The sequence below is a fragment of the Rattus norvegicus genome, chromosome 8 (genome assembly GCF_021556685.1).
Source record: "Rattus norvegicus strain SHRSP/BbbUtx chromosome 8, alternate assembly SHRSP_T2T, whole genome shotgun sequence".
Taxonomy (NCBI): Eukaryota; Metazoa; Chordata; class Mammalia; order Rodentia; family Muridae; genus Rattus; species Rattus norvegicus.
The window spans coordinates 19,206,299-19,228,877 of record NC_141541.1 but is presented as its reverse complement, the minus strand read 5'-3'; the positions used below and the strand labels follow the sequence as shown (position 1 = coordinate 19,228,877).

Here is a 22,579-nt window from a genome sequence, read left to right as displayed (position 1 = left end):
CCTTTAGACCTGAACGGAGACTTTAAGTCCTCAGGAAGAATGTGATAGATTAATTAATGAATTGAAATGTAGAAGAATGTAATTCATGGTGCTGTGCGTTGATGTTGGTCAGCATTGTGCTTGGTTGGTGCTCAGGCTAAGCCTTTCCTCAGGAACAGTGATGGAATTGGTAATTATTCATCTTTACTGGTCAAAGTAGAGCTGTGCAATGGACAATACGCACATAATGAAAGGCACATAACAAAACTTGAAGGGGTTTTCTATAAGCCTAGTTCTGAGTCAGTCAGTGAATTTTTAAGCATACTTCAGGGCTCTTAAAAGTGTCCAATCAGCACTTGACTTCTGTTTCATTATAAATGAAAGGTGGTGATCAGCTGGCAGTGTCTGATCAGAGGCACACTCATGCTACAAGGAGAGGACTCAGAAAAGGAGCCTGGCCCAGCATCTGAGACACACTAAGCATAGAAAGTCCCCATATACCTTATAATCAAGCCTTTGTACTGTGCCAAGACCCTCTGGTCTAATTCTGTGCTCTAACATAGTATTATAAAATGTGGAGAGAAAGGAGGTATTGAAATACTTTTTATATTTAACAGAGAGAAAGGAGAGGGAATGAGGAGGGAGAAAAAAAAACAAATGGAATGACCATAAATGGATTGAGTGTGTGATATTTGATGCCTAATACACACACACTCTGCTATTCCTTTGTGATGTCGCTGCCATTCTAGTTATCAGAGGAGCATCTTATGCCTTGTTTTTGAGTGTGAGGACTCTATAAAGGGACCAGTTCAGCTGCTGCTGGCTTAGGGTTGAAAATGGAAAATAACTCTTAAGGGCACAACTTTAGGCTACCCTGGCCATCCATCCTAGACAAATGGGCTCCAGGCCAGTGAGAGACTTTAGAAATACGAGACTACGTTACTGAACGATGACATTCAAGGTTCTCCTCTGGTCTCCAAATGTACATGACCCACATGTGTGTGTACTTGGGTACACACACACACATACACATACACACACACATATATGTATATATATATACATATATATACATACTTGTGTATGCAAACACATACACACACACATTCACACATTCTTCCAAAAAGAATAACTGCCATGTTTAAGAACATGTTCCTGATGTGAGGAGCTTATACTAGACCTTGCATGCATTGTGCTTACTGTCTTTTATGCACATGAATTTTCAGAAAGCCCTACATTATCATAATGTGGCTTACATTGCATAAGAAAAGCCTTAATTATATTCATAATTTCTCTGTCTTTGCCAGAGACTTTTTAAAATGTGCCCAGCCTGACATTTTCATCAAAGTTGTCTAATTGTCTCAAATAAATGAGCAGCATGTCTCAGTTTTCAGACACAATATACGAAAACAATGCATCCTGTTTATTTGGTTGTTAAGGTCATTGCAGCTATTATATTTTATCAAAAAGTCCAATAAACAAGACCATAAACTTAACATGTATTTTGAGCTTACTAGAGACTAGAAGTAGTAAGAACGTAAGAGAACAGTTGGCACTGTGATCACGTGAGAGCGTGAATATGAAACTGAGGTACAGGAGCTTTAGTGAATATGGAGTTGGCAAGAGCGATGGTCAGAAATGGATCAGTTTATGTTTAGGATCCTGGGTTTAAAATGCTTGCCACAGGCTTCATAATTGTGAAACTCCATGGACAACCACAGAGAATACCCAATAAGTCAGTCAGTCCCAGTGTTCCCAGCTTTGTGTCCTTAGGAAGTTACTGATTCCTTTTGAAACTCAGTTTTCATGAGTGTGATGCTTAGCTTTGCCAACTCCATACAGGTGAAGCCATTACTGGGAGAAAAAGCGTCTAGAAAATGTATTGCTACCTGCAAGTTGGCCCATAGCCATGTTTGTGGGATTCTGTCTTAATTATACAAATTGATGTGGAAATACCTAGCCCCACTATGGGTGGCACCATTCCTTAGCAAGAGATCCTGAACTGTATAAGAGTGGAAAAACAAAGCTGAGCAAAAGCAAGCAAAAGGGCAGGTATACATTCATTTCCCCCTATTCTTGACTGTAGATGCAATGTGAAAAAATGTCACAAACTCCTCCCACGGTGACCTGAAACTGTGAACTAAAATAAACACACTCTTTTCTAAGTTCCTTTTTGTAATGGTGTTTTATCACAGCAACAGAAATGAAGCTCAAGCAGTGAGTAATGATTGATGTAGGGAATTTAGGAGTTGTCATGAGGACTTACCACATTAGCCTAGCACAGCCAAATTACAGAAGAAATGATGGTGTCCTGTCTGCTTTATGCTAATAGCATGAATATGCATTAATGTCTTTAAGCCTAGGTTTCTTATCTGGAAAGTGAACACAACTTTGTTTAGAGCACAGTTATTACTCATGGACAATGAAAATCACAGTGCATGTTAGGATGCTAGTAAACTGCATAACTCTTTAAGAAATGTATTTCATTATGACTATATCTTTGTGTGGGGTGGGGTAGGTGTCTATGAGTACATGTGTTGTGTGGATGGTGGGTTATATTTGTACATGGACAATTGGAGGCCAGAGGCCAAAGACTTCAGATACTGTTCACTTTTAGTTCAGATGGGCTTTGGAGAGGGTCTTTCAACAGCAGGAAGCTTGCCAAGTAGAATAGTCTGGCTTGCTAGTGAGCCCTGGCATACGTCTCTCTCCACCACACCAGGCTGGTATTATAAGCCTATGCTATTAGTTCTGCTTTTTATGTTCGAGCTAGGGATTGAACCCATGTCCTCTCGGGATTATAGAATAAGCATTTTGCTGACTGAACTAATTGCCCAAGTCAGACCTTTACTTTCATTTCTGTAGTACAGGGGATAAGGCTGACTGGAGACTGTGAGTTTCAGTTCGGGGTATTGCTCTTGTTGTCCAGAGAACCTGATTGGTTCCTTGATAGTAGCTTTAATCTTTGACATTTCCTTTATTCTAAGACAGCCAGTGCTGTGGAATAGTGGCAAAATACACTGATGTGATGCTTTCAACAATAAAGCCAGGGCTAAAACTAACTGGTACATTTAGCAGTGCTTTAAATAATTTTTTATCCCAAAATAATGTAGATTCTAGTAAAGTAACCCTTTGGTCTTTCTTTGGTAGACATGAAATTTATACTTTTGCTTTGTTCCTGAAATGTGCTACACAATAACTAAAGATTAAAATTGTTAATACAGATGTGAATTGTGCTAATGTTCTAGTCCACAGCCTGTAGCACACGATGGGTACTACTGCCTTCCAATAGAGAGGGTTTCCTCTGCTGAGTCAAGAGGCTCTTTGAGTTGTGTTCTATCAGACTGGAGTCACATAGAATAAGTGGTCGCGGACTTTCTTCAAGTACTTTTTGCAGGTTAGGCAGAGAAATGAAAGCTGTCAAGCTGGAAGATCCTTTTTGGCCTATACCCTGTATGAGTCCTAGACAGATCAGGAGTGGTCACTCATGCGCACCTACTTGTTGATACTGTACTAGTTTGATGAACAAGAGGTCATGCAATGTTCAGACCCAGGAGAAGAGAAACTGTGCATACTTCTAGAGAAATGAAAGCTGGCCTCTTGCTTCTTCTCTTGACAAAACTAGGAAGGAGTGGAGAAAACTTTCTTCAGGACTCAGAACGTTTGATTTATTTCTGTCTGTCATGTTCACTCTACTTAGCAAGCACAGGCTCAGCAGGCTGACATTAGGTAGAGCTCTTAATATACATTATACATTATTGTTGCTATCAGTCTGTGTCCCTCACTAGACAAAGCATCCTGTCAGCTACAAACTGACTGCATCTGGGTGACACTGCCTCACAAGGAAGATCTCTTGAAGGGACTTTGCATCAGCGTCAGTCGTGTAGCACTGGGGCTTTCCATTCGGTCTCATGAACTGCATTTTTCATACTACTGTTGACTTCGACCTCATACTGGTGAATGGGAACACAAGAGAGGATGGTTTTTGAATGAAGGAAGTTTAGTCTCCTGAGAAGATAGATCATCAAACCTCATACAAGACAACTGTGTAAGAAAACGTGCATAAAATATGAACTACTGAACTCTGTAGACTGTCAGCTAGGCCAAGTAGGTGTTGTGCGGAGTCTGGCACCCCTGGGTGTCCAGAGGAATTGACCGGTCTGCAGAGGCAGAGTCATGACCACTACTCAGTGCATATAATTAGTTCAGTTGACCTCCAAAGCTATCCCAGAGATATGCCAACTTCTCAAAGAGGCATGCTACTATTATAGAAGGGATTGTAAAAGACTCACAAATGTTGTGGGGATCATAATCTCCAGATATATGCACCAGTTTTTTTGTTTGATTTGGTTGGTTGGTTGATTTGGTTTGGGGACTTCAATGATATTTAATGTTCAGAGAGTCTTGACATTTCCTGTTAAATCTTTTTTTAGAAACCTGTCTCATATGAGATTGCTTAGAGGGAAAACCATGGAAGAGAAAGGGTTTTGTCCTTTCTTCCCTCTGCTATACCCAGAATCAGGGGTAGCATCCACTGTATTGATAGTGTGTGTCTATGACAAAGGTCCTTCCTTAGCCCAGATCTTCCCATGTTTCTTTCTCGGGGCTTGGAATAGCTGCTGTCATTTCTGACCTCTGAGTCTGGGTCTGCTCACTGGCCTAATAACTCACCTACATTGAATGGTAATTTAGGCTTAACATCTTGGGATAAATCTGAGCAAAGTATACTTTATCTGCAAGAGGACTAGCTAAACACACACACACACACACACACACACACACACACACACACACACAGAGGCAAGTCATTTGAGAGACAGTAATCTTCAAAATTGTATCTTCTATGAGAATGCTTCAAGTTCTACCTGGCTGTTGTTGGTTCTCTGGGATGTAGACATGGCTTATCAAAATATTGGATGGCCCGAGTTCCTTTAATCAGCTCTAAATAATAGCATCTTGCCTTTGGGTATGTAGTGTAAGAGATAACAGGTAACACTGGACATTAATAAGAGAGTTAACTGAGAAACTCAAGCCATGCATCAGCCTGGTAATCGCCAGGTGAGCTTATTAGCTATGGAGTCCTGTGGAGCAGCCTGGTAATTTGTGCTTCTGACAAATTCCCAGCAGAGGCTGAAGCGCCCCTGAGGAGCTTGATGTGCATTCTATAGATTTTGTTGACCTAAGGGGCTAGCTAGGACAGAGAATCCCCTGCAGAAGAGGCAGCCAGCTTTGTAAATTACCCCCAACTTTCTCACTTTACAGTGTGGTGGTTTTGAGAATCAACTGTGAATTCCAAGCTCTTTCTCCACCCATTCCTCATTAATCCCCATACCCTTGTTCATGTCCCTTTAGGTGTCAGCGTGAGTAGACATCACAGAGTCCCATACAAAAACTGGGCATTAGATAACATTTGTGCATAATGTTTTATTTACAATTTTATTTTTTGTTAAAAATAGGTATTTTTTATACAATATATTGTGATCATGGTTTCCCCTCCAGCAACTCATCCGAGATACTTCCCACCTCCCCGCTCTTTCAAATCCACACCCTTTCTTTTTCTTATTTGCAAAACACAGAGCAAAGTAGAATCAGTCAGAGGGAGCTTAGACCTATATTGATAAACAAGCAATCACTATCCACTGTTAGTAGACCGCTTGAATACATAATTGTCAAAGAAATACTACCTCACAAGATAGGAGCATTAAAAAATAATTTGCCCTCCAAAGTAAGTTAAACCCTGAGCTTATGCACAGTTCCGTTTAGGGGTAATCTGCTTAGAACACCCTGTGCTTCTGCACAGCTCCACTTAGGAGTAATCTACTTAGAACACCGCCATCTCTTCTAGGAAATCAGAAGGAAAATGCCTGTAGAATTACAGAGATTTCAAGAGGACAGTAAAAGGCAAGCTGGGGGACTGTGCAAACAAAGGTACTATTTCTCATTAATTCTTGTGCTCCCTTCACAGTGGTATTGGAAGTTCTCCCAAGCCAGTGGAGATGCCCTGAATGATGCTTTGATATTCATAAGGCCCAGGCAGCACAAAGCAGATAATGTGGCAAATGAGTATGGATGGAACTGCAAATCACCCCTGCACCTTCGTTCAGCCATGAAAGGAGGCCTTGTCCTATAGAACATTAAATTGTTTTCATTTAATCTAACAAGTTCAGGAGAACAAATGGAGCTCATGCAGATTTATCGCCAGGGTTATTTAAATTCAGTGATGACCTCTTCATCTATGTCATTGTGTTCTATGTGAACAAAGACAACAGGAAAGTCTCTGCAGTGTCCCCATGTCCAGAGAAAGCCAACTGAGATCAATTGTGGAGCCTCTGGGATACTGAATGATCATCAGAATGACCATGCCCAAGGGACAACCTGTTCCCACACCTGCCACGGGCACTGGCTATACCTTCTATGGTCCCGCTCTATCAGAATGCATGTTGTTAATGACTATTTTAGAATTTCTTGATATAAGTACTTTTAGCATGTTAACTATAATGGTGATGTTTTGTGGAGCTTTCTTACACACTTTAAAACACGCTTTAAAGTATTTATCAGCTTCGTGGCCTCTACTCTACCCTCTACTCTCAGGTGTCACTTATAGGCAGAAATTCCCTTACTGAAACCACTGAAGCATGGTGGAGCACTTCCCCAGACTTTGTTCCCTATGGCTGTTCGCAAAGTATCCATACTAAACCGATGACAAGGCAGTGTAACTTAAGAACAACAACAAAACGAATGTATGTAGGCTATGTATGTGCATATTATTACTAATAATACATGGGAGCAGTCAAATGGAGGAAAGGAAAGGGACAATGATGTCATTACATTTTACTCAAAATGAAACTTAAAATATAAAAGGAAGGAACCCAAAGCTTCCTCTTGTCCCTTTTAAACTCTAGATTCTTCACAATTTAAAGGTCCTGGAAACACTTGATACTGACTCTATGCCACAAAATCACAAAAGTTAAAACTTAATGATTATGTATAAAGTTATCAGCTTCTTAGTATTTGAAGAGGACTTATCCAGCAACCGAACTCTCACCTGAGTCTATTTTGAGCAGCTCTCTGCAGAAAGCAGCATGAAGAGATTATTCGAGAGTTTTAGGCTTAAAATCTTTATAGCTTCAAATCCTGTTCCTCTTTAAGGCTGGCCCTCTGATGGATAAACACACAACATGATTTCATTCTGCAGTGGAGTGAGATGAAGCAGGGGTGTATAACTCTTCCAGCCTTGGCCGTGGCTCTGCAGCTCGGACTCTCAGGACAATTGGTGTCTGCCAGAGCGTACAGAGCGTGGGTAGAAGCCCCAGGGAACTTCTGGGTAGGTTCTTAGGTGCTGAACTTGTGTCCTGGCACTGTTTTCAAATGCATCATTGGATTAGAAAGATTTAGGTTGAGTGGAAAGCTGTACAACCATCAACAGCAGTGAGACCTTTGACTCCCCAAATAGATTAGGCTGCTAGTTACACCATGGCAAGTGTTTTATGTCACCTACAAGAAGTAGCTTTGGATCTTTCAGTGAATAGGATTACTTGGGAAAGGATTTTTGAAGAGCTGGTCAGTTATAATTACCTCATACAATGGGGAGACTTTGATAAAAGGAAGAGAGGCTGGGCAGTTAGCAGCTAGGTGATAAAAGCTTACAGGGAGTGTGCTGCATCACTGGCTGCTAACTGAGAGGCAGAGCTCCCCTGAACTGAAGTATGCAGGCCAAGTCTGAGCCTGGTCCGAGCTGGTCCCTGCTCCTCCAGCCTCAGCCACTCAGGAAAGCTATGAGAAATTGCTGAAGATTATTCAGGAGGGAGATGGAGTCACGTAAATAAAGCAGATGATAGAGATGTATTTATGAGTGAAAAAGGAGATTAGTTGAGGTCATAAATTTCTCTTTTATTTCTTGTATCTCGGTGCGATTTCCAGAGCAGTAATTTACTCGGTGTTAGTTTATTACTGTCTTTCTGTTCTGAAGGTTTGAAACCTTGAATTTTAATTGAAACCACTGCCTGCCTCCCTGAAGCGTTGGATACTAGATGCTACCATGAGAGTGTCCCAAATGCTTCCTGGCCCTGGCACCTTTTGGTGCCATGATAACATGTCCAGTATTTCCCCATGCATCATTTACCAGAATACTGGGAAGAGATCTGGTGGTTGGCCCAAAGTCACTCAGTATTCAGTCCTACTAACATTATACAAGATGTAATCTGAAGCAACCCAATGTAGTCCTTTTTTCTGGATCAAAAGTTACAAACTACAGCACCTTTGTCCTAGTTTTTAACCTAGATACTTGTGTTAGTAGTTTGAATTGACATGTGTGGTGTGACTAAGTGTAAGCTCATTGGGACTTCTGGACACTCATCTCTTGATGACAGGATCCTGTGTCTTAGGCCTGTTTTTGCCTGAGTCATGAGATTGAACAAAAGCCACTGTTGATTGGTTTTTGGTACTTCGTAAATCAATATCTCATCCATTTTAATTTACTTGTCATTTGTCAGGCTCAGATTATCTGGAAACACCATACAAATGAGTCCTGAATGTGGCACAAGGGCAGTTACTGTAAAAAAGAGTTGACGTTTCCTCATAGACTAGAGAACAAGTCCACTTTTGCCTTGATACCGCCTTTTTTTTTTTTTTTTTGGTTCTTTTGGTTGTTGTCCTTGAGTGACCTTGTTCTTCTTGAAAGTTTTAAAAGCACTGCTCATGTTTCAAAAAAAATCTATAAATTTTAGTCACATTAAGGAACATTAATTTAAGAAATTATGGGGAATGCCAATAATAAAACCAGCCTGTGGTAGTCCTTATATCTTATTAACTTGTAGAAAAATGACATTTCTTTCTTTTTTACTGCATAGTCATTTAAGCTTCATGATAAACCTAGAAACAAAATAGGCCACAAAAAATGTGTTCAGGAGAGCAAACACATAGGTCAAATATCCTCACAGCTATACCTCATGTGATAGCTTCATTCTGCTGCTGTTATAAATTATCACAACCAAAAAGCAACATGGGGAGAAGGGGGTTTACATAGCTAGTAATTCTAAGTTATAGTCTATGGTTTCAGAGGAGTCAAGGTGGGGACAAAAGCACTTGTAACATCATATTCTCAGTCAAAACTAGAAGGAAATAAATGCATTCGTGTGCTTGTTTGCATGCTTTCTAGCTTTCTTTACTCTTCTACAGCTCTGGGGCTAGTCTAGGGGATAGTGTCACCCATAATGGTCTGCTTCTTCCTACATCAATTGTCAAGCAAAGAAATTCTTCACAGGCCAATTTAATCTAGATAATTCCTCAGTTTAGAACCATTCTCCAGGTGATTCTAGGTTATGGCGGGTTAACATTTAAAACCATCTGCCACAGAACTTGGCTGGTTGCTATTGGGAAGACTACTTAACCTTTCTAGACTTCAGTTTCCTCTGAGAAACTGTGAAATATCATAATAGCGCATTGGTTTGCTATTAAGATTAAGTCATTTAACATATGTAAAGTACTAGAAGGAACACTTGGCACATAGCATACTCTCAATAAATGTTACATATTAAACAAATCTGCGCACGCAGTTCGTTTCAGCTAACTGGCATTTACAGTGCATGATTAAGGTTCTAGACAGTTTGTGTTTGCAAACTAGGACTGAATGTAACACTTTCCTCAAGGTCCATTAAGTTCACCAGAAGATTGAAACTTGCATCTACATTGGCTCCTGTGTATGTCATCACTTGACTTGTGTCTGGCAAGTGGACAGCGAAGAAACAAAAGACGCAGACTCCCAGAAGCCTCCCTATCTATCCAGAATGGTTCTGCTTTCTCATCCTATAACAATCTGATGCCTTGGCAATGCGCTGAGAGGAGCAATGGGTTTTCTCAATTTCAGTCAAGCCTCTGCCATGTAGTTGCTCTGATTACAAGAGGCAGTTTTATTTCATTTGCCTTGGCCTCAATTGTCAATTGTAAGTGAGAGTTGGAACATGGATCAAGCTTGGTGCTAAACCCTAACCCTACTTTGCTTCTCCAGTTCCTGATACTGAGTAGACATCACTAATCAATGGCATTAACTTCTCAGTCTTCTCACACCGGCATGGACAGACAGTACTAAGCAATGGCATCATTGTCTCATCATCTCTCCCCACTGGCATGGTCCTAGCTCAATAAGTCATGGTTGCATTATCTTACCATCCATCCACACTGGCATCCATTGCTGCACAACACTGTCAGGAGCAGATGTGACGAATGGAGCCAGGTAACATGGATGACTCTAATAAGACCTCTACTCAGGAGTGTGTGGAGTGACAATGATACTGAAAACAGCATTGTAGATGCAGCGGGAAGGGTTGCCTGGAAGGAGGATCCCTCCCTGGGAGCTGCAACTCGTAGCAGCATCTCTGCTGTTTGAATGCTAAACTCCAGTCCTTTTTTCCTTGTTGCCATTAGATTGAGATAGAAGCTTGAGCCAAGGTTCTTTCTTAGAGAAATTTTGTTGCTAGGATTTAGAAATAGTATCTGGCTATAGTGGAATATAGAATATAGTTGTATAGTTAAAAAGAGGAAACAAACAAACAAACAAAAACAAAAGCAAAGAAACAACAAGAAACCCCAGAGTGCCTTCAATTGACCTATAGACAATTGAACAGGTAATCTGTTGCTTTTAGAAATGGGGTCTCTTTATATAATTGAAAGGACCATTACAGTCTGTTGCTTGCTTTAGAAACCATGTTGAGAGCAAGGATGCTGATGCTGCCCAATGCCTAGCACTAAGATGTGTTAAAGAGGAGAAAAGGCTGATACCCTTGCATGTGCTGGCCTAGGAAAAAGCAGTGCAAAGTATCTGCATGTAACACATTTTGTTGACAAGGCTCCATCTGTATCACTTGGAATCACTACTTCTCTCATTTTCACAATAAAATTCTGTATGTGCTAGCATCCTCTTTGGTGTGGGCTTCAGGAAAGGCTTAGAGCTCTCTACCAGTTCTTACATTAAAAATGTGCTGATTTAAATTTTATCCATAGCATTCCATCTCAGTTAGTGTTGCTATTGTGTTGAAATGCCATGATCAAAATCAACTCAAAGGTTCATCACCAAACGCAGGAATTCAAACAAAGCAGGAACCTTGTGGGGCAGGAGTTGATGAAGAAGCCTTGGAGAGATGCTGCTGACTGGCTTGGTCATCACAACCTGCTCCGTCTGCTTTCTTGTAGAACCCAGGACCAATAGTGCACAGGGATGGTTCAACCCTCAATGGATGGGGACCTCCCACATTGATCACTAATTAAGAAAATGCTTTATGACTGGACCTTATGGAAGCATTTTCTCACTTGGAGATTCCCTCCTTTCAGATGACTCTTGCTTGTGTCAAGTTGACATAAAACTAACCAGCACATGTTCCATAAGAAATCGTCTCAAATGTTTTGATAAAAGTTAATTATTTTAGTTTATTTTGAGTCTGCATGTCTTTAGCCTGTTGAACAAGAATTGGACCCTGAGAAATCCACGTATGGTGGACCTGCAAAGGGTGGGTTCCACAGAAAAATGGCAATGGACCATTTCTTAACTCCCTTATGGCTTGGATTGCCATAAATATGGTGATAATAAATGAGTTATTGTTAATATTTAATGATTTAATCAATATTATGAACTATGAATAATAGTAACTATTGTAACTGGAATGAAAAGGATTCAAAATTCTTCCCTTCAAAATTTTTACTTATTATGAATCCTGATTTGAAGACTGACAGCAAGCAGTATGGTGAGAACCTTGGAAGACTTTTATGTCTGCCATGTTCCTGGTCTATGAGTGCATACTGCACACCAGGAACGGTATAGGCATGGGACAGAGAAAGCAAGAAGGGGCAAAGCAAGAGACTTCCCCTTTAAGAGGTCACAGATCAAAATCATTTCACCACTGGTTGACATTACTGTCACTGTCACCTAGCTTAGAATGCAACAATCCATGTTAAGGGTATTGCATGAGAATTATATTTCTAATGTTGATAAATTCTAATGACATTAATTAGTAGTTTTAGGCAGAAATCCTCTGAGAACATGAATGAGAAGAAGCGACAGAAATTCATCATATTCAAACTGACGTATACATGCAGAAGGGGTGGGGGTGGTGCTTTCCAGTGCACCATTTTAAACATGGTGGTATCGCATACTTCGTTGGAGTAGGATGAAACTAATTTTCCCTCCCACCACTTAAGCAAATTTCTCATCTCTGTAAAATGTCACGTTTTATAAAGACATACTTCATCTTGGCTGTGTACATCCTGAATAGTCCATTTATATTTAGTTAAATTGTTTTCTGTCATGGTGAGAAATGCTTTCTTCTGAAGAAATGATGCTCAGGTCCGGGAAATAGGGACATTTATTAAAATAGTGTATATGAAAACTAGATATAGATATATATTATTTTTACAATTTTAGTTAATATTTAAGAACTTTTAGTACCCAGTGAAATTACTTTTATTGCGAAGCAGCCTCTGATAATAAGAGTCTCGGAATTATCAGTTCTGTACTTAATTAAAATCATTCATGGATTTACTTTTTCGCCAGCATAGGTTGAGAAACGTCAGGGATGTTTCAGTTTCAGTGGGTCTCCACAGAGGCTTGCTGGGTCATAGCATCCAGTTAATGATGTAAATCAGTTGGTACTTTTACCCTGCTCTAACTTAATGAGGCTTTATTGACCTCAGATTCTATAACAAGGAAAGAACACAAGGAAACCAGGAGCTTCTCAGACTCTGTTCTCCAGGCATGAAAATCACTGCAATCAAGCAAAAAGAAGCCTGATTTCAGGGTGAACTCTGAGCTCTTTACTGAAGTCTTGGAAATTTGATCATGTCTCCTTTCTACCAAACCCAAGATTCTTAAGGAACAGAGTTGTGACTGATTTGGTAGAGGGCTGACCCAGAGTGCAAAAAGTCCTGGATTTAATGCACAGCATTTCATAAAGCAACCACCATCATGGAGCAAGCCCCTGCTTGTGAGGTAGGACAGGAGGATCCAAAGCTCAAGTCATCCTGAGCTTTAAAGTGAGCTGAAGACAGCCTGGTTTATCTGAGAATCTAGTTAGTAGTGGTCCCCTATAACTCCAGCACTCGGGAAGCAGAGACAGGCAGATCTCTGTGAGCTCAAGGCCAGTCTTAACTCACAGTATGTGCCCAGCTATTCAGACATAGCAAACAAAAACAAACAGCACAATCAAACAAATAAGTAAGTAATTATCGAGAGCAAGGAATTTTATCCTTTTCTGATGTGATTTTTATTTTTTAGGGCTTCTTTACTCATAGATAAGCAAACACATGCAGAAGTGCCTTTAGGATCATACATGGTGGCAAATTTCAGAAGTGACCTATTTTGAGAGCAAACAAAAGTTCTATAAATCACCTGTGCTAACAGCTAGCTTACGTCTCAGAATTTAAAGGGTTTTTCAGGTTGAAAGCATTGAGTGTGTAGACTGATGCAATTAGTCCCCCATAGTGTACATGCTTTCAATTGGTGGAGAATGGAGTTGCGGAATGCACATGACTATACAGGGCATGAGAGGAGGTCTGAACAACCGTTAAATAAAAATCAAAGTTTGTCCTGGGGAATAGTTTCCAGAAGTGGTATTAGCATCAATGGTGTCTGCACACAGGGGCCACAGGAGAGCCAGAGCAGAATCTCAGCAATCTTCTCTTCCTGTACTCACTCAGTCTATACAGTGACAGAGGAAAGTCTTGCAAGGTTGCTCGTGGGAGCAGGGGAGTAACAAATACAGACCATCAGATTCTCAGGCTTGCTGTAGATTGCTTCCTGTGCTGATGCAGGGCCCTTCCGATGATGCCGCTCCCCAACAATACTTTTTATGTATGTGAGTATTTTCCTTGCCTGGATATCTGCTCATCATGGACATGCTATGATGACAGAGGCCAGAAGAGGGCATCCAATCCCTTAGAACCGGAGATGCAGATGCTTGTGAGTTGCCATGAGGGTGTTGGAATTCGAACCTGGGTCCTCTGGAAAAGTACCCACATCTCTTAACCATCTTGCGAGCCTCCAGGAGTATTATTCTTGTTGAGTACATATTCGTCCATTTACCCATTCTTTGTTCAACATTAAGTTTTGTTTAGTGCACATTCACTAGTTGCTAGGTACTTGTTGGGGGCTTTGGTAACAGTAGCCCACGAGAATAGGACTGGGTGTAGTCTACAAGAAGAGCTTCCCACATTTCAGGCCTCCATGCCGATGCCGAGTAAATGGATGGAGAAGCTCAGGCTTCAGGCTTTCTGTATCACGCCCTGCAAACCTGGGGTTCTACATTTCTCTTTGCAGTAGTCACTTGGCCTTACTAAAATAATGGGGGCTGAAGTTCTCCTAGTTGCTTTTGCTTTGATTTCCACTTGACATTAGAAGCGGTTTTGTTTGTTTGCTTTGAAACAGGGTTCTTTATGTAGCCCAGATATACTGGAACTCACTTTGTAGACCATGCTGGCCTCGAACTGAAACTCACAGAGATCTGCCTGCCTCTGTCTCCCAAGTGCTGGGACTGAAGTCATGCATGCCTAGCCCATTAAAGTGATTTCAAAATGTCATCTCCGGACTTCCCTGCCTCTGAGGAACTGAAAGCAGCTTTTTACCGACACAGCATTTGAATCATTAGGACATGCACAGTATTGCTGCTAGGAAGTCGGTAATCTCACTTTAAATCGGTTTATTCTCAGTTACCAAAAGCTATTGTGAGTCACATCTGCTTTGTGCCAGACTTTAACACTGACTGATGTGGCTAATGGCTTTGACCTGGTTAGAACAACATCACAGTGCCATCCTCCTCCGACATTATCTCTCTTCTATGCTTGATTTAATGTGATTTAACACATAAGGGGAATGCTAGGTAGTTATTTGTGAAATGCCTTTTTACTTTCATACATAGGAGACAGACAGGAGTCGGCCCTTGTTTGTAGAAACCCGAAGAGTGATTTTAATTTACACCCACTTCACAGCACTGAATGTTTATGTTCTCTGAGATAGATTTGGAAAACCCTGTTTTGTTTCCCTGTGTTGCTACAGAAGCTCAATAGTAAGAATCCTTATCTCAGACTCAAGAGAAGCTTATCAAGTGTCATAACCGCTCTGCTCAGGCCTGTCATTTCTTACCAGAGGTCAACCATCATATTGGCACTTAAAGTAAGTGGTGGGCGATAGTAATGGAGGCAAATGTCTGTGAAACTCTCCACAAGAAAACTTGAACACAGTGACTCACTCTCATGGGTTCTGTCTGTCATAAATAAACAAACTAGCCAGAATTTTCTGGTCTTTAGTGAATGGATGATATTACTCTGCTTAATTGTTACATTAAAAATCAATTTAACAATCTCGTACAAAAACCAATTCCACATCAGCTACTGCTATCGGTGCTGAACATATGAAAATGTGCAACACTTTAATCCTTATCTGATGATGCATGTGTGCGTGCATGCGTGCATGCGTGTGTGTGTGTGTGTGTGTGTGCACGCGCGTGTATGTTGGGGATGGGGTTGTCTCTCAGAGTACTTCCCAATCACTGCTGTGATTTGTGTGATGCTTAATCTCATTTTTATTGATAAGTATAGAACAATGCTCCCTTTTTCTGCTTTTTGTTTCTTCTACATTCCAAGCTCCTTATTGAGTCAGACACTGTAAGCAAAGGCTTTTGTACATATGGGTCACTGAGACGGTTCACCAGGTAAATGCACTGAACTTCAGTTCCATCTCCCAGACCCAAATAGTAGAAGAAGATAACTAACTACTGTACATTGTCCTCTGACCTACACGCGCACACACACACACACACACACACACACACACACTCATATGCACACTCACACTCACACACACATACACACACTCACACACTCACACTCACACAAACATACACACTCATACACTCACACACTCACACTCACACACACTCATGCACACATTCACACACTCACACCCACACTCACATACACACACACTCACACAGATACATTCACACACACATACTCACACACATACACACACTCACACACACTCACACACACTCACATACACTCACACACTCAAACATACACTCACACAGCACTCTTACACACACACTCACATACACACATACTCACACACACACTCACTCACTCACATACTCACACATACACACTCACACACACTCACACACTCACACACTCACACATGCACACACTCACACATGCACACACTCACACACACATACACATACACACTTGCACGTGCACTGCATAAAATAAAAATATAATAAAAATATGTAGCCTTTGTGCTCTAGTGGTCTAAATTTGTGATGCCAGTAACTCTAGAGCTCTAGTTGCAAAGCCCTGACAAAACTCTGGAACAGAGTCCCTGGTTATGTTTTGGGTGTCAGTGTGATCTACAATGGCTAATTTGATTGGATTAAGGTACACACACACACACACACACACACACACACACACACACACACCATCCCATTTCTCTGCATCCAGACCCCCAAGCTTTGAACAATCAGCCTTATCTCACCAGGACAGAAGTTGATCCTGCACTCCTGGTTTATCTGCTATGATGGGCTCAGTCCCCTGACCCATGAGCCAGATAAGCTTTTTCTCTGAAAGTTGCTTCTCGCTAGGTCACAAACAATGAGAAAAGTAACTGATTCACTCTTCTGAAAGGATGCTGATGCAGAAAAACTCCTTTTCAAGCTAAATGAAGCATGAGCAGTTTGTTGCCACTGCAAATCAAAAGTATACTGATCATCTTCACAAATCACACCCGAAGCAGGATCTCACCTGAGATCAGAGTCTGTCACTAGCCAGTTATTTAATATATGTTTGTTAAATAAATTAAAAAAAAACAGAAAACTCGACTTAGAATAAATTTTTTAATAGTAATTCTCAAACGTAACCAGCAATAATAGACTCTGGCTTTATCCTTTGGCCAGAAGTACCTGGGCTGGGATGCTGGCATTTGCCTGGGTGAGCACCGGGCTAAAACAGCTGTTTCCCCTTTCAGTGCAATGGCACACACCAGAAGTGGGAGCCTCTGGCTGCATCATCTTCAGCAAGCACTTGAAATCCTAACCGAACATTTCTGATGTCACATATTCACTCCTGGAACAAATTTGTCTTGCGCTTCCTACTTCTCTCTTCATGTTCTTATTCCATTTTTCTCCGCAACTTGTTTATCATAACTTTCCCTGTGGTTGGAGATAACAGATCTCTGCTTTTAATTCAAGAAATGCTGTCTGCCTTAATGTTTTACAACATGATACCTCCCTAGTTCCAAGGGAGAGGATGCTGCCTGGTGGCGGTTTTTTCTGAGTGTACTTGTGCTGTGGTACAGGCTGTGGCTGCCCTGGAACTGCAGTGCAGGGAGCCCGTACCCCTCCATCTCTGTCAGGGTTTTGAGCAAATGTAAAAGACTTTTTGTGCGTGTGCAATTTAAATTCAGAAAGAGCCTATTTGTATGGTAATCATAAGCTAAGGAAAACAGTGTTACATTTCCTCTCTGGGATTTGCTTTCTGACATCTTCACATTCTCTCCGGCTTTAACCTGCATATTACAGGCAGTTCTAACTCCGTATTTTAACAGGAGAACAGTACCCAGAAGATTAATCCACAGTGACAACAGGGAAGAAAAGAGAGAGGTGGAAGCAGTAATTAGTGTTGCCCTAATATGCTATGCTGGTGTGCTCTGGCCTTCACCAAAACAAGCTCACCAGGGTGTTTTACTATTACAACAGAATGATTGTGTGTGGGCAACATGAATAGCACTGTCCTTCTTTGAGACATGTAGGTTCTATCACAAGGATAGAAATTATAGTTTTGTTGTTTGAATCTATTATTCAATGGGGCTCATAGGAGTTTTTTGTTGTTGTCATTTGAGTTTTTCTTGTTTGTTTGTTTTGTTGTTGTTGTTGTTGGGTTTGGGGAGGGGGCAGGTTGGAATAGTGTAATTTTTTCTGCCAGAAGAAAAAAGGAATGGGCTCTCCTCACTGGCTGTTTGCCTGCCTCACTCTAAGCAGAAGAAAGGTCAAGAGTTAAAAGTTTCTCTTTCAGTCTTAGTGATTATAATGTGTTCTTGTCTTCAGAGGGAAATCCTGAGACTTGTAGTTGCACCTTGAAACACAGGAGTGACTCTCGTCTGTTTGCTCACAAACTCAACTAAAGCAATTCTCCCCTTGATTCCGTGGCGGGTGGAGTGGGGTAGATTTGTCTTATGAGTATAAGTATAAGATTCCTTTGGGTCAGAAATCTATGTTCCCATATCTGCCCAGCACAGGTGCTATTCAGGATGAGATGTGGCTGAGCAGTTTCTTCCTCTTGAGAAGGAACCAATGGTTGCCAGCCACTGAAAGCTTTACTGGAAGCAGTCAAATGTATCCAGTGGGCCATCCCAGCAGGCTGATGAGGCTGCCTTCATTTAGTCCCAAGAGGAGATCATGGCCTAAGTATTTCACTTACAAGGCTGGAGTTCTTTCTTGGAGACCTTCTGGAAGGTTTCACATTCATGGGAATTTTCCAATAGTTTTACACATCAATTCCCCTCAAAAGGAAACTGTCTTCATACTAGCTGAACACAAGATGCCTGTGGATTTAACGTTCAGATATCTATGATCAAAGACATGGGAAGATATTACCTCTGCAAGTATAAAGTACGGAAAGGAGGTAAAATCAAACTATGGAGCTATTGATAAAGTCACCTCCACCTCTGCTGGTAACAGATGGTCAAACCCAAAAAAGCCAGTTTGAAGTTATAGTTCTTCAGGACCTCAGAGGAAAAGGAGGCATCATGGGAAGGAGGAAGCCCCACCTATCCCATGTCCCACTAATATCCTCTTCTTACCACTGTGTGTTATAAATACCTTAGGTCTCTAGTACAGCTCTGCCCTCTCTCCCATACTGACCCTTGGTTGACCAACCACTAACCTCATATACTGGGGAGGCCTGGCCTACTGCAAGGCAAAAATGGACCAGAGATAATCAGGCCAGGTGGCCATTTGAGCAAAGGAGTCCAACATCCAAGGAGCCAAAGCTTGGTTTGGAATCTGGGCTTCGATGATCTATGCAGGGACCATGGATGTGAACACATCTACTAGGCTTTCTGAGCTCCTGGCCCGATGGGAAGATGAAGGACTGAAAGAGGGCTCTGGGGACTTTCTGCCCTGAGGGAAGAACAGTTTTCTTGGTGGCTGCAATGAAAGGGACAACACCAGTTAGAACCATTAACATGCACAGTATTTGTCCCAGATGAGATGTTAGAGGAACTCTAGTAATTCCAAGGCCTGGGTTTAAAACAGAGAATTCTAGATCACTAAACTCAGTACACCATCCCAAAAACATGTGTCCCGGCCAGAAATCAGTGAACCTACTGTTCAGTGCTGCTACTTCACTGTTGCTGACACGTTACTTGGGTTCCCAGACCCTTCTTTATTTCCCTGGCTTCCTCAGTAGGTAGATTTTTTATTGTCATCTTAGTGTTTTCCCCACCATCACAGTTCTCTAGGTCAGTCTTTCCCAGGGAATGAGGTCTCCCATGCATCTCTTGGGAAACTTTCTTAGTGGAGTTCTGCTTCAATACAAGGAAGATCACAAAGGGTATTAGCAGAGTCAATCTGCCTAAACGTGACAAAGCTCATATCTATTCTGGAATCTGGTAGTAATAATCTTTTAAACTTTAGGGTCCTTAGAAACATTTCAAAGCTCTGCATAGTTTTTAGGATTAGTTTGTGTAGAAGGCTTGGATTCTAGAAGCTTGACTAGGGTTTCCTGGAAACCTCCAGGACAATTTTACCTCAGTAAGACTTCTGTGAAAAGAAGGCCCCAGAAGGAGGAGAAAAAGAAAGGGAGAAAAATTCTTCTTACTTAAAGGACACCATCTTCAATGACATTTAAACCAAAGGGTTTCTTCTATTAGAAGACTAGTTGACCTGGACATTGGGATTTAGGAAGAAAGCAGAAGCTGGTCTTGCCAGTTTTTATTGGTTGAGTTGTTGACCACTGGACTGTGCACTGAGCCTATGGTTTCTTCTTCTTCATGTGCTGAGTCCTTTGTTTAAAATGGAAGTCTGGAGAATGAGCATGCCAAGCTCATAGTGCTACATGCATGGCTTAAGTCTGTGTCAGTCTTGGAATGTGACGATGGACCTATATGTTGAGTACTAAGTGCCTAAAAATGTCACCATTGTCCATTTGGAGGAAGAAGAAACTTGTTAACAAATGCCTACTTCCTTGGACTCTTGTTCTTATCTGACCCTTTATCCCTGTTGCCAGGACATTTTCTTTGAGGACAAGCAGAACTCTATATCTGGGGTGACAAGAAGGAGATCTAGTTGTGTATTAGGATATTTCAAAGCAGGGACTGGGGATATCACTCAGTGATAAAGTGCCTGCTATGTAAACACGAGGATCTGTGTTCAAAACTCCAGCATCCATGTCCAAAAGCTGGGTATGGTTGCACACATCTGTAACACTACTGCCAAGGAAGCATATTCTTTGTGATCACTGGCCTGTCTGGCTAGCCAATGATTTGACACCATTCAATGAGAGACCCAGTAAGAATGTGAAGAGATAAGCAAGACACCCAACTCTTGTCTGGCACATATGTGAACAAAGATGCATAGGTACTCACAGCATACAGACAGAGAGAAAGATAGGGAGAGAGAGGGAGAGGGGGAGAGAAAGAGAGAGAGACAGAGACAGACAGAGACAACCAGACAGAGAGAGACAGAGAGGCAGAGAGACAGAAAGAACATTGCACACATAAAAAATACCTACTCTGCTTAGAATATCTCAGGGCAAAGATCTGGTTCCAAGTGTCTTATTCAGTAATAGAGACTTGTAGACTCAATCTTAGAACTCAGATGATGATAGAGGAAGACTGCAGAAGTGTAGGTGAAGGTGCGGGCCAATGAGGAGAACATTCTTCTGTGTCTTTTCTGAGTGCACACGGCATTCGCCTTTTCTTTTCAAAATCACACCTTAAGTGTGAACTCTGGTGTCATCATTCCTAAAAAATGACTGAAGCAAATGAAGTTCACAGATCTAAATAGTTAGAAGTCATCCCTAAATTGCCATTATTAGAATTCAAAACTAAATTTATTGATCCCAGATCATGTGATTTTGGCTGACATATACCATTGGGAGAATTATAGGTAATAGTTGTTTTTTAATTAGAATATAATTTAATTAAAATATAATTCTATCACTACTACCCTTTCCTTTCCTCCTTCCAGCTCCTCCCATGTGCCTATCATCCAATCCCTGTCATGCCTCACAACTCAAAACCAAGTCTCATTTTCTTTGGTTATTATTATTATACACAGACAGATAGATATAGATGTACAAATATATAAGTACAACCTGCTGAGTCTGTTCTTGTTCCTTGTGTATATATTGCTTCAGGCTTGACTATTTTGAAATGAATAACCTATTAGGGGCTCATCCCTGGGTGAGGCTAATTCTCCATCACTCCACAGGCAGTCATTAGTTGCCTATAGTCCACTGGGCAGATTTTTTAAAATAATAAGTCGGGCCCACATAGGCACTGTCACTGCATGTTTACCCAACAAGCAAAAGAGTCTGTACCTTCACTGTAGACGAAGATGCTGATGCTCGGGGTGCTTCAGCCATGAGTCCCAGAAAAGGGCTTAAAACACAAGCCAGCATTACTGTCCTGATGCCCAGAAGAGGAAGAAGTCTTCAAAAACTGAAAGCCCCTCTTGTTCAAATCCCTTCTTAGGAACTTAGCAGACTATGCTGAATCAAGCACTAAAACAAAAAGGGGATGTCTATATTTTATGTTTTCTAAACAAAAATTTTCAAAAGGGGTCATTTTTCAAATTGTGTGGGCTGCTGTGAATTGTCTTGCCACCCAGCTTAAATGAGAGGCTCCCTGCCAAAAGAGAAGAGGCAGCAATCGGAGACTGTGAGCATTCAATAATTAGCAGGCATAATTATTAGATTTATTTTATGACTTATATTTCAGTAGAAATAGTTATCTGCCAATTTAAGTATAATTTGGGGCTGAAGAATCAGCATCTTTTCCAGAAAATGTACAAGTTGGTCTCAATCCTTAGCTTTCCCCTGTCCTCCCTTGGGATGACCACTGCAAGGACTGATGTGTTCCCTCCACTGCTGCCACAGTCCCCTCTCTGAAGAGTCCCCGCTGAGACAGAAATTCACAAACAATAGGTGGCCATTGCCAGCAATTGGAGCACAGCAGTTCTGGCCTTTGGCAACAGTTGGCAGCAATTGGCAGTCTATTTTCCAAGTTCCCTGCCAAGAGAGAGCTGGGCCTTGGAGTTACCTTGTTTCTCTCACCTAGTCACGCTTTTCTCTTTAAGAGAACAAAATAAAACAAAAGAAAGAAAAATGAAAGGACATGCACATGCAGGCACGCGCGCACGCGCGCGCGCGCGCACACACACACACACACACACACACACACACACACTACAGTTTTCAAGCTAAAGTCGTATGGCACAATTTCACATGAGACTCTGTAGGTGAAAAGCAGCATGTATGTTCTTCCATATTAAAATCGATTCTTTCCTTTGGAGGGAAGGACTAAACCCCTCTTGGTTAAAATGTGTAGGAAGAGAGTTTG

The 22,579-nt window shown here is 41.3% G+C and overlaps 1 protein-coding gene across 4 annotated transcripts in view; it reads left to right on the top strand.

The window, feature by feature from the left end:
• Fat3 (FAT atypical cadherin 3) overlaps nt 1–22,579 on the top strand; it is a 580,764-nt gene that overhangs the window by 249,135 nt on the left and 309,050 nt on the right.